The sequence below is a fragment of the Notolepis coatsorum genome (genome assembly GCF_963971535.1).
Source record: "Notolepis coatsorum genome assembly, chromosome: 7".
NCBI lineage: Eukaryota > Metazoa > Chordata > Actinopteri > Aulopiformes > Paralepididae > Notolepis > Notolepis coatsorum.
This window is the reverse complement of record NC_140171.1, coordinates 67,488,878-67,501,102: the sequence shown is the minus strand read 5'-3', so window position 1 is coordinate 67,501,102 and position 12,225 is coordinate 67,488,878. Positions and strand designations below refer to the sequence as shown.

Genomic DNA, 12,225 nt, shown 5'->3' with positions numbered 1-12,225 from the left:
TTATTTTCTATTCTTGCGAATAGCATTGTGGACATTTTCTAATGCTCGTATAAGGAACTTAGCCCCTTTCGTGACTGTGATGCAACCCTTGGTTGAATACGCATTCACGTATTCAACCAAGGGTTGCATCACAGTCACGAAAGGGGCTAATAAGGAACTGTAGTCACGAGAGCTAGCATAGCTCATCCAACAAATGTTGGCATCAATGGCATGACTACAGTACTGATAGGAGCTACTGTAGCATTAACGTAACGTTAGTTATCATACCATACCATCGGCAATTGCAGTGAGGATCTTTATTAACGTTAGCTAGCACATTTTGCATAGAATAAACTCTGCTAACGTTAGCTTATATAGCTAGCAAACTATAATTCTAGTTAAAGCTAGCTAGCTAACGTTAATCAATAAAGATCCTCACTGCGATTGCCGATGGTTATGATAACTAACGTTACGTTAATGCTAGCTCTCGTGACTACAGTTCCTTATACGAGCATTAGAAAATGTCCACAATGCTATTAGCAAGAATGGAAATCTCAATCTCTCTCCATCAGAGCTCTCTCTTCCGGTAAACTAGCGCAACGTCACCACTGACAGCAGCGCTGTGCTCCAATAGGAAGGCATTTGCATGCATAAATAAATAAATTAAAGAAAGAAAATACAGTTTTTTTCCAAACGCAGTATAGTATCATTTCGAACACTATACTATATATATACTATACTAATACCGGTATACCGTGCAACCCTACATGGAATACGATATTAACACTTTGAGTGCCACGGACGCGTTTTGTCGTTAGTTCATGCCGCCAGTTGAATGCCAGCAACGCTATATAGCGTTTGTTTGTCGTATTTTTTTTTATTAGCGATTTTAATTAATATTTCATCAATCGAGCCTCACGCTAGTGTTGCAGACTCTCTCTGAGCTTCATTGGGAAAATACCGCCCCCTATCGTCTCTCCCTGTGTAACTGCACCCCATTAGATTAGACTGATGAAGGGGGGGGGCCAGTTTCCTCATTTAACTTTTCCGTCAAGCCAACTGAAGAGACCAAGTGATCGCCGAGCCGCAAAACAACGTGGAATACATATTTACAGTACCCAACGCTGAATCAATAAACGCGATCGATATTTGGAATGGCGATCAGGAATTGGAATAATCTTTTTGGAGAACATCTGATCTGAGGTAAGCAATCTATCAACATGTGCCCTATGTGTGTGTGTGTGTGTGTGTGCGCGCTGATCAGGAAATGAGAGAATATATTTTTCAGATTGCTTATATAGTGTGCATAAGTACACATACTATCGATAATCTAGCGTTTATTTGAAAACGATTCATAAATAGGCAGACAAATTACGTTTTTTGTGTATGCCAGAATATTCCAGTAAAGGGCGATTATCACAGAATCTATATATTTTCCTGAAAAACGAGAGCTTTTCAAAATGCTATAAAACGGAAATGAACCGATTATATTAAAAAAAAAAAAAAAAAAAAAAATCCATTTCGACAATGTTGACTGCAAACAAGTCATTGATAAACGACGGGCAGATTAGACACATAGCCATAATTTAAGACAGAGATTATGTGTTCACAACGCTATCATTGAAGTGGGTGGCGGCATTCAACCACGTTTTACCATGTTAACAAGTGTCAACCAAAGTGTTAAAAGCGAATAAAAGAAAAAACGAGTTAAAAACGTATACGTTTTTTGCCGTTAACCGCTGGCTCCCAATAACGTATATATACGTGATTGGCCAGGAATGTGTTGTTAATATACCTACCTATTACGTAAATATAAATAAATAATTGTATTCATAAAATAATGTAATGATAAATTAATCATTACAGACTATTAAGCTATTTAGAATATATAATAGAACAAGCAATGCAAACTAGTTTGGTTCCAGCTAGGGATGCACGATTAATCGTAAAAAAAAAAGCACGCTATTAACTCATTCAGCGCCAGCTATTAGTCTTGGCCTTGTAGCTAACCTGCCAGGTTTCCATTACTTATTTTTAGTGCTGTCAGGCGATTAAAATTTTTAATCTAATTAATTACAGGTTTTGTAATTAATTAATCTAATTAATCGCATTTTAATCGCATATTTATATTTCATATTCATATAAATATTTAAAATTCAAGGACATTACATTATTGTGGCAGGTGACTGATCAATTAAATACACCAAGAAGAATGCTTTAGAAATCAATTTTATTAAATAAATAAAATGAAAACATACCTCTCAATAAGGTAACATTTGTTGCTGATACAGCTAACAGTTTACACTAAGCTACAGTATCCTCAAATCAGGGTCTACTGCAGGGTCTACTGCAGGATCTAGTGCAGGGTCTACTACAGGGTCTACTGTATGCATGACATCTATTCCTCAGCTTGTTTACATTGTCTGAGTGTAAGGCTGCCCTCTTCTTTTGGACTATGTGACCTGCAAGTGAAGAATGCTTTAGAAATCAATTCTATTAAATTGAATAAATAAATAAATAAAATGAATGAAAACATACCTCTCAATAAGGTAACATTTGTTGCCGATACAGCCAATAACAGTTTACACTAAGCTACAGTATCCTCAAAAATCAGGGTCTAGTGCAGGGTTTACTACAGGGTCTACTGTATGCATGACATCTATTCCTTGAGCCAATTGCTAAGACAAACAAGCTTCAGCTTGTTTACATTGTCTGTGTGTAAGGCTGCCCTCTTCTTTTGGACTATGTGACCTGCAAGTGAAGAATGCTTTAGAAATCAATTTTATTAAATTGAATAAAATAAAATGAATGAAAACATACCTCTCAATAAGGTAACATTTGTTGCTGATACAGCCAATAACAGTTTACACTAAGCTACAGTATCCTCAAAAATCAAAACAGCCCACAGCAAGCTAGTGTCTGGGGGCATGACTACAGGGTCTAGTACAGTGTCTACTACAGTGTCTGGGGGCATGACTACAGGGTCTAGTACAGTGTCTACTACAGTGTCTGGGGGCATGACTACAGGGTCTAGTACAGTGTCTACTACAGTGTCTGGGGGCATGACTACAGGGTCTACTACAGTGTCTGGGGGCATGACTACAGGGTCTACTACAGTTTCTGGGGGCATGACTACAGGGTCTACTACAGTGTCTGGGGGCATGACTACAGGGTCTAGTACAGTGTCTGGGGGCATGACTACAGGGTCTACTACAGTTTCTGGGGGCATGACTACAGGGTCTAGTACAGTACGACCTGGAATAGTTTAGGGAATAACAGCAATGATACTTTAATGATTATATACTGGACACACTAGGGGGGGGTTAATCCGGTCGCTTGTAAGCCGACAGGAGTAGGAGGGGGGGGGGGGGGTAGAATCCGGCTGCCTCATCCGGCCAAGGGTATCCCAGGTGAACCCACTGTAGTGCCGTTCAATGCGCCGGCGATCCTTGGACCACAGATGAAAGCAGGTGGACTCTTTGTGGGCCGGCGTCATCCGGTCCACGGAGGAGAGACGTGAAGCGACCTCGTCTTGCAGAGCGTCTCCTCACCTTGCGTCCTCTCCAGGGGGGGGGGGTTCCAACACACGGCAGTGTCGGGGGTCTTTATCCATGGAATAATCAAAGTATACAAAGCATAATCCGTGCCTGGGAAGGCGGGCTGTCGTCGGCAGAATAATCCGGTATACAGGTCCACTCGCTCGTCGGCTCTGGGGCTCCTCGGGTGCAGCTTCACGTGGGGTCAACCACCCTGGATAAGCAGCCAGTTCTCTGCCCGAAACGATGGGGTACTGACTACGGTAGTATTCTCACCGCACGAAGCACTATATATTAACAGACTATTATTAGCTTAATAGACTACGTCCAACTCGACGATATAGTGCCAAATATGACTATTCAAATATTAATATACTGACTACAGGGTCTAGTACAGTGTCTACTACAGTGTCTGGGGGCATGACTACAGGGTCTACTACAGTGTCTGGGGGCATGACTACAGGGTCTAGTACAGTGTCTGGGGGCATGACTACAGGGTCTAGTACAGTGTCTGGGGGCATGACTACAGGGTCTAGGGGCATGACTACAGGGTCTAGTACAGTGTCTACTACAGTGTCTGGGGGCATGACTACAGGGTCTAGTACAGTGTCTACTACAGTGTCTGGGGGCATGACTACAGGGTCTAGTACAGTGTCTACTACAGTGTCTGGGGGCATGACTACAGGGTCTAGTACAGTGTCTACTACAGTGTCTGGGGGCATGACTACAGGGTCTAGTACAGTGTCTGGGGGCATGACTACAGGGTCTACTACAGTGTCTACTACAGTGTCTGGGGGCATGACTACAGGGTCTAGTACAGTGTCTGGGGGCATGACTACAGGGTCTAGTACAGTGTCTGGGGGCATGACTACAGGGTCTAGTACAGTGTCTGGGGGCATGACTACAGGGTCTAGTACAGTGTCTGGGGGCATGACTACAGGGTCTAGTACAGTGTCTGGGGGCATGACTACAGGGTCTAGTACAGTGTCTGGGGGCATGACTACAGGGTCTACTACAGTGTCTGGGGGCATGACTACAGTGTCTACTACAGTGTCTGGGGGCATGACTACAGTGTCTACTACAGTGTCTGGGGGCATGACTACAGTGTCTACTACAGTGTCTGGGGGCATGACTACAGGGTCTAGTACAGTGTCTGGGGGCATGGTCTACTACAGTGTCTGGGGGCATGACTACAGGGTCTGGGGGCATGACTACAGGGTCTAGTACAGTGTCTGGGGGCATGGTCTACTACAGTGTCTGGGGGCATGACTACAGGGTCTACTACAGTGTCTGGGGGCATGACTACAGGGTCTAGTACAGTGTCTGGGGGCATGGTCTACTACAGTGTCTGGGGGCATGACTACAGGGTCTGGGGGCATGACTACAGGGTCTAGTACAGTGTCTGGGGGCATGACTACAGGGTCTAGTACAGTGTCTGGGGGCATGGTCTACTACAGTGTCTGGGGGCATGACTACAGGGTCTACTACAGTGTCTGGGGGCATGACTACAGGGTCTACTACAGTGTCTGGGGGCATGACTACAGGGTCTACTACAGTTTCTGGGGGCATGACTACAGGGTCTACTACAGGGTCTGGGGCATGACTGCAGGGTCTAGTGCAGGGTCTAGTGCAGGGTCTACTGTATGCATGACAAATCTATTCCTTGAGCCAATTGCTAAGACAAACAAGCTTGTTTACATTGTCTGAGAGTAAGGCTGCCCTCTTCTTTTGGACTATGTGACCTGCAAGTGAAAATAGCCTCTCACATGGCACAGAGGTAGCAGGAGTAGCCAGATATTTGCGAGCAAGAGGAGACAGCTGTCCATAGGCTTTTGCGTGAGCTGCCCACCACTCCAGTGGACAGTCATTCATTCCGATGCTGGGCTCAGCTTTGTAGAGGTCTAATTGTCCTGACAGTACCCTGACTTCATCTGAATCAGAGTCTGAAGACAGCAGGAGGAGGGTCCTCTTCGCTGGTGGCTCGTCCTCTGTGGCTTGTGGAGCAGCTTTGTCTGCTTCTGGTCCTGGCAGCATCTCTTTAAGCCAGGTCCACACCTAATAAGAGGGACAATTAATTAGTTGCATAGGACTTTTCATGACAGCCTAAGGACTTAACACTGGTCTTCTCATTCACACACACACCTCATCCCTCTCGTCCTTTGGTACGCTCTTCAAGTCCTTGAATCGCGGGTCGAGGGCTGTAGCCAGCTTCAGCCATCTGTTGTTGAGGGTCGCTTTGCGTGCGTCCAGGTCCTTCGTGAAGCTGGCCTTGAACTTTACCATGTAGCCCGGATCCTCCTCGTTGAGGTCCATGATGCGGTTTAGGTGGCAGAGTGCGGGGAGCACCACAGAGCATGAGACGTAGGTTTCCCCTCCAAGGAGCTCAGTCACATACCTGCAGTGAAACAAGAGAGCGAGAGAGAAAGAGGTGAAGGTGTGTGTATGAGAGGGAGATAGGTGTGTGTATGGGGGAGAGAGGGGGGGTGAGGTGTGTGTATGGGAGAGAGATAGGTGTGTGTATGGGGGAGAGAGGGGGGGGGGTGAGGTGTGTGTATGGGAGAGAGAGGGGTGAGGTGTGTGTATGGGGGAGAGAGGGGGGGGGTGAGGTGTGTGTATGGGAGAGAGATATGTGTGTGTATGGGGGAGAGAGGGGGGGGTGAGGTGTGTGTATGGGAGAGATAGGTGTGTGTATGGGGGAGAGAGGGGGGGGGTGAGGTGTGTGTATGGGAGAGAGATAGGTGTGTGTATGGGGGAGAGAGGGGGGGTGAGGTGTGTGTATGGGAGAGATAGGTGTGTGTATGGGGGAGAGAGGGGGGGGTGAGGTGTGTGTATGGGAGAGAGATAGGTGTGTGTATGGGGGAGATTGGGGGGTGAGGTGTGTGTATGGGAGAGAGAGAGTGGGGTGTGAGGTGTGTGTATGGGGGAGAGAGAGAGAGGAGGGGGGTGTATGGGGGGAGAGAGAGAGGGAGAGACACTTACCTGCAGGGCTCAAGTACAAGCTCCAGCTTCTTCAGTTTGTCACACTCTGTGGGGGTCAGCATGGACAGCTTGTGGTTCTGTTGGGCCAAAGTGGCAGTCACAGCCTCCTGGTTCCTCAGGTACCGTGAGATCATGGCCAGTGTCGAATTCCACCTTCCAATTCAATAAAATAACTATTAGTCCCACTGGGGGTTGTTAATGCAGCATGATGCAATTGTACAGAACACAAAGAAATAAACACACACACACACTAAATTTACCCTAAGCATACAACAGGTAGTTAAACAGTCTCACCTTGTGGATACATCTTGTATCATGGGCTCTTTTGCTTGTCCGAGGGCAGTCTGCTGCTGCTGCAGTTCTTCTGTACTGGCAGGGCTGTGCTTGAAGTGGCCTACAATCTTGCGGCACTTTGCCAGGGTGGTGTCAAGGCTTCTGTCCTCAAGGGAGACTGTGATGGTTCTTTGCAGCACGTGTGCAGCACATGGCATGTGCTGGAACGGCATATAGCGCGCTGCTGCTATCATATTACGGGCGGAATCAGTCCCAATAGATGTGACTTTATCTTTTATATTCCACTCCTCTATTACTGTGTTGAACTGTTCAGCACACGCATCGGCGAAATGGCGGCCCACAGTTTTGGTCACCGTTAATGCAAATGATTGCAGTTTCCACTCAGTATCGATCAAGTGCACTGTGACACCCAAATAATTATGATTGCCCACCGACGTCCAGTGATCACCCGTTAGGGCCATTGGGCCAGCCCGTGCCAACACTTCTTCCCTCGCCTCCCTCTCTGTGTCATACATGTTGTGGATCCTTTTCATCACTGTAGCTCTCGAGGGTAGCTTGTAATTTGGGTCAGACGACGCTATTCGAAATGACTCCGCTAAACCCTTATCTTCCACTATAGCTATTGGCCTACAATATTTTGCTATCCACTTCGCGACGCTGTTGGTTAGTTTGTCTGTGGTGGATTTACTCAACCGTTTGCCTAACGGTAATTCTCCAAGAGTGGTTTGACGAAGCGTGCGAGTTGCTCTGGAGCTAACGTTAGCTACACTGGAGCTGCTCGAACAACTTGCCTGGACATGTTTAGCGTTCATGTGATACGTTAGACTAGAGCAGCTTCGGTGATACGCAAATTCTTTTTGACATAAGCTACATATTACAATGGTCTTGTTTACTGTCCCATCTATATTCTTTTTGAAATTGAACTTGCCGTTCATAGGTCCCAGGAGTATCGCCTCGGGTGATGCTGACATCTTGTTCCAGCTGAGCTAATTCCTTTGTGTGTTTGTTTTGTTTGATAGACGACGCATGTGTGAAGTGACGATCAAGTAGGCTACGGGTCATTCAATGGGCCAAGTTTAATACGCCCAACTCAAGCGTGGATTTCAAAATAAAAGCGCACCGATTTGCCACTTGTCTAAAGTAAATATAGGTCGGCTGTAATTAATTTTGCGTCAATTTTCATAACGCGATAATTTGCTGTGTAATTAATTAATCTAATTAACGCGATAAACTGACAGCCCTACTTATTTTCACTGTGCGTCACTGTTTGGAGAGCTATATCTATATTCTATATTATAGCTATGGGTACAATACTATGGCTCATTTGACATCACCTATCTATCGTTCAATATGTGAAAAAGAATAAATGTTTCCATCCATACGTTCCCGTGTTATACCGTGGTGAATATAAGTGTAGTGGCCGCTTGTCGCTCCCCAATGAATCGACAAGCGTCATGATGCACCCACATAGTTATTTCCTAACTCAGCAATCAAAGTTGTGGATGTTGATAAAGATGAATGTCCAAGCTGCAGCCGATGTAGTTTGCATGGGTTTTATTGTCCAAAGGAAAGATATATGATGATGAAGTTGAACAGTTGTCAATTGTTTGTTATAGAAGCGGTTCCAACAGTGAAAGCAAGTTTGAGAGTGAATCCTCGCAGGTGCATGCCTAGGCTCTGTTAATCAGAGCCTCTTATAATAGAGGTGGTGTGCCCCTAGTGTTCAAACATAAATACACCATTACCATATAATACAACTTCTAATAATGTCGGTTTTGGCTTCTACAATAAGTATGGTTATAGCGTGGTCTGTGGTCATTCCCGAAGGGCTGAGTAATAGCCTTATACGTCAATTCTACTATAAACGTTGCCGTTTCTTGCCTGTACACGCTACTATTCCCAAATAAAATCTATGTCATAGGTATTATGTTTCATCATGAATGCATGAAAGGGGGGGGGGTAGTTTTTTGATGCTTTGATCGTCACCAACGGCATACATTGTGGAGTTACACATACACGTTGCGATTGAGGTGAAGACATGGTTGGATCAACGCAGGATTGATATCATATAGTCCTTACCTTCACTAGGATGTACCCCAAAAAGAATATTTCAATTATCTGATCGCAATTCCAAGTATTGGTGTCCATCGTGTCGCCAACATAATCCACCACATCATGCATCGGGAGCATTTGGTGCTTCTCAATCCGATTGTTATAACCGCTCCGCTCGCCCGACAAAGAAAAGTGAGCCCGGAGACATTTGGCCGTTACACAGGCCAAGATACAAGGTTACAAAGGGTGCTTGATACCGCCGTCTAGCTGGATGCGGCCGGTATTGCACTTTGGCGATCTCAGACTCATTCCCTATGGTAACACCAAGGTCCCTGGATGAATAATGAATAAAAATATAGAATAAAAGAATAAACGACCAAAACCCGAGATATCTCGGGTCTGGCAGCCAACGCATGTCGCGTTAACCCGACTTATCTCGGGTTTGGCAATTAATGTGTTAAGAGAGTGCAAAAAATCGTGTGAGAATCGTGATCTCAATTCTTAGGGAGAAAAATCATGATTCACATTTTAGCAAGAATTGTGCAGCCCTAGTTCCAGCTCAAATATAATTAAGTTAATGTCTCACACTTCTATTATTATAATTTTTAACTGAAGGCTGAGGGTGGAAGAAGTGATATATATATGAAGAATATTGACCGATATACATAGTCAGGCTCTAGTCATAACTTTGCTGTTTCCCGCCTGTATATTGTACACTACGCTTTGCTTGCTTCATATCAGTCAGGCAAATGAGTGTAGATTAGGGCTGTTACATTATTTTAGATTTTCAAATTTAATTTAGAATTTACATAAAAACACGAGATTCGAACGTGAATGGAGAAATTAGAATTCAAATAGTTTTTAATAAAAAAATACAATTATAATAATAACTTCAATAACCTTTTGTGAAGAATACTGGTAAAAACGGTAAAACACGTATTCCAAATAGTTACTGGTCATGGTTATTTTTAGTCTTGCAATTTTAATATCTCTCAGGAGTCGACCAGCACACCGGCGTGACTAAGTGACGTCATTTGTTTGACGAGGTCTGTTAGAGAATTTCCTGAATGCTCATCGAAAGAGCAGGCCTGAAACTACATAGTAGCTCGTTTTGATTTGGTGTTGATAGCCCAAGAAATTATTGAAACAGGATCATTTCAATTTGATGCTAAATAAGGTTTTACGCATGCCTAAATTGTCTTCTCTTGCACACAGCTGCTGCTGCTGCTGCACGCCTTGCCCCTCCTCCCCCCCCCCCCCTCACAGACCCGCATGTCAACAAACGCTCGGGCCACAGTCGAGTGCATGACATATCTTTCAACATAACTGAAGCATTAAACAAATGGCCCAGTAAACTATTCACTTTAGTTTAATACATGAGGCATTGTCTAATGTTATCTAGCTGGCTAGCTACTGATAGCTCCTGATATCAACATCTGATATCATCATTTTGGCATTTGTTGGCTAGCGTTGGCTAACTAGCTATCGTTGTTCCGTGGGCTAATGTTAGCTACCTAGCTAACGTTACTGTTTAAATGCGTAAATTGTACTCTGTATTATTATCTTCGCCCTTTTTGATCACGCTAGTTGTCGGTCTTTTGGAGTGCGTTTTGGAGTTGTTTTGTGCCGTTTCAGAGGAGGATTATGAGGCGAGGTAAGAAAATAATTGTTTATACATATAATTAGAGATGTCCCGATCACATTTTTTTGCTCCCGATCCGATCCCGATCATGTGATTTTGAGTATCTACCGATACCGATCTTTCCCGATCCGATCAAAAAATTATATTTTTTTATTTTTGAATCCCAATTTCTCACATTACATTCACCCTGAATGTTGACGTTATCCAGGTGAAAAGTTAACTTCATTCAAGCGAGGCATTGCAATCCTTGACATAAATCATTTGATGTATAATTAAATCAAAGGAAATGCGTTTGGGTCTGAGTGTGGCTGGTCTGCCGTTCTGCAGCTGGATACTATTGGTTTGTTTTGGCAAAATTCTTCTGCTCTGTGTGACAATAAATAAATGAATGATGATATGCAATTTAAAACCAAAACTAAGGCCTCAGTATGAGTTTAAGACGTGAACATGGTCATGTTTGTTGAATAAAAAAAAGGTAAAAAAGAAATCGTGATCGGATCGGGACATCCCTACATATAATTGTTTGTATAGGCAACCTGAGTGGGCATTTTCATTGTTTCTAATGCGAGTGCTATTTCAGCGCCGTGGACAACCGCGCTCGCGCGGATCTGGGGCTGAGCGCGTTCGAATCCTGGACGGCAGCCGTGCCTTTCCCAGAGTGTCTACCCCCCCATCTGAACCCTTTCAGCCTGCTTCTGTCGGTCGAACTTGACCAAGTATGAATGCGAAGAAAAAGCGATAAACGCTAAAAGAACCAGGTGACTGGTCAAAGTTTAAAAAAAAAAAAACACATAATCTATGTTTTAAATTATTATTATGCGTCTAATCTGCCCGTCGCTTATCAATGACTTGTTTGCAGTCAACATTGTCGAAACGGATTGTTTTTTAATCTGTTCATATCCTTTTTATAGCATTTCGAAAAGCTATCGTTCTCTCGAAAATTTTCGGGAAAATAGAAAGATTCCCCCATAAACGGCATTTATTGGAATATTCTCGAATACACTAGACACGTTGTCATTTGTCGGCCTATTTATGAATCGTTTTCAAATAAACGCTAGATTATCGATAGTATATGTGTACTTATGCACGCTATAGAGCCGGGCTGAAAAATCTATTCTCTCATTTCCTCAACATCACACACACACACACACACACATACACGGCACATGCTGATATCTCAGTGAATACAGCTCTGATTACCCCAAGACTGGTAACATAGACTCCTTACCTTAGATCAGATGTTCTCCAAAAAGATTATTCCAATTCCTGATCGCCATTCCAAATATCGATTGCGTTTATTGATTGATTATTGGCTGCTGTAAATATATATTCCACGCTGCATTCCAACTCGCGATCATTTCCCTCATCAGACGGCTTGCCAGCATAATGGAGCCAGTTGGCTCCACCTCCACAGATCCAGCAGTATAATCGAATGACCTGCAGTTACACAGGGATAGACGATAGGGGGGCGGTATTTTCCCATCTGAGCTCCTAGAGGGTCTGCTGTACCAACGGGAGACTCGGTTGATGAAATATGAATTCAGTTCGCTAATAAAAAAAATCAAACGACAATACACGTCGTCAGCACTCAACGGGGGGTCTGATAAGACGACAATACACGTTGTCGGCATTCAAAGTGTTAATAGTGACAGCCCTAGTGTAGACTGAAATCAACTTTTGACCATCTTGAACGATGGTACGTCATGTTATTTAATTTTCTTTACTCAATCCGGGCTACTTATT

The 12,225-nt window shown here is 44.0% G+C and overlaps 1 protein-coding gene across 1 annotated transcript in view; it reads left to right on the top strand.

The window, feature by feature from the left end:
- maml3 (mastermind-like transcriptional coactivator 3) overlaps positions 1-12,225 on the top strand; it is a gene marked incomplete at its 5' end in the record, with an annotated part of 329,880 nt that overhangs the window by 222,003 nt on the left and 95,652 nt on the right. The window lies entirely within an intron of this gene.